The sequence below is a fragment of the Triticum aestivum genome, chromosome 6B (genome assembly GCF_018294505.1).
Source record: "Triticum aestivum cultivar Chinese Spring chromosome 6B, IWGSC CS RefSeq v2.1, whole genome shotgun sequence".
NCBI lineage: Eukaryota > Viridiplantae > Streptophyta > Magnoliopsida > Poales > Poaceae > Triticum > Triticum aestivum.
In genome coordinates this window covers 27213236-27214505 of record NC_057810.1, presented here as the reverse complement: position 1 = coordinate 27214505, position 1270 = coordinate 27213236, and positions in this window count along the sequence as shown.

Sequence of the window (1270 nt, the reverse complement as noted above, 5' to 3'; positions counted from 1 at the left end):
TGAACACAAAAAAACTATGGCGTTTAAATAAATTCAAAAAAATGAAATCCCTTTGTAACAGACAAGTTTCCCTATGAAACCCTCATACTTCGAAAGAGATTGTCCGTTTTGTACATGACGTGCATCCAGTTTTTGCCGTAACCCTCTCTACTTTCTTGCACATGCTATGTGGGTGAAACGATGATACCATGCCAACTTTCACCCTTTTTAGAGTATATTTCAAATGCTTTTCAATTTCATGGTCTCATAGCTCAAAATAATCAGTAAATGCATGAAAAATAACAAATGAAGTCAGAAAGGGTTGAAAATTGATGATGGCTTTGAATGGTGCATTTTGAACACAGAGAAAATATGGAGTTCAAATAGGTTCAAAAAAATGAAATCCCTTCGTAACAGATGAGTTTCCGTATGAAACCCTAATACTTCGAAAGAGATTGTCTGTTTTGTACACGAAGTGCATCCAGTTTTTGTCATAACCCTCTCTACTTTTTTGCACATGCTATGTGGGTGAAATGATGATACCATGCCAACTTTCAACCTTTTTAGAGTTCATTTCAAATGCTTTTCAATTTCATGGTCTTATAGCTCAAAATAATCAGTAAATGCATGAAAAATAAAAAATGAAGTCGGAAAGGGTTGAAAATTGATGATGTGGCTTTTAATGGTGCATTTTGAACACAGAAAACTATGGAGTTCAAATGAGTTCAACAAAATAAAATCCCTTTGTAATAGACGAGTTTCCCTATGAAACTCTAATACTTCGAAAGAGATTGTCTGTTTTGTACACGAAGTGCATCCAGTTTTTGCCGTAACCCTCTCTACTTTCTTGCACATGCTATGTGGGTGAAATGATGATACCATGCCAACTTTCAACCTTTTCAGAGTTCATTTCAAATGCTTTTCAATTTCATAGTCTCATAGCTCAAAATAATCAGTAAATCCATGAAAAATAACAAATGAAGTCCGAAAGGGTTGAAAATTGATGATGTGGCTTTTAATGGTGCATTTTGAACACAAAAAAACTATGGAGTTCAAATAAGTTCAAAAAAATGAAATCCCTTTGTAACAGACAAGTTTCCGTATGAAACCCTCATACTTCGAAAGAGATTGTCCGTTTTGTACACGACGTGCATCCAGTTTTTGCCGTAACCCTCTCTACTTTCTTGCACATGCTATGTGGGTGAAATGATGATACCATGCCAACTTTCAAGCTTTTTAGAGTTCATTTCAAATGCTTTTCAATTTCATGGTCTCATAGCTCAAAATAATC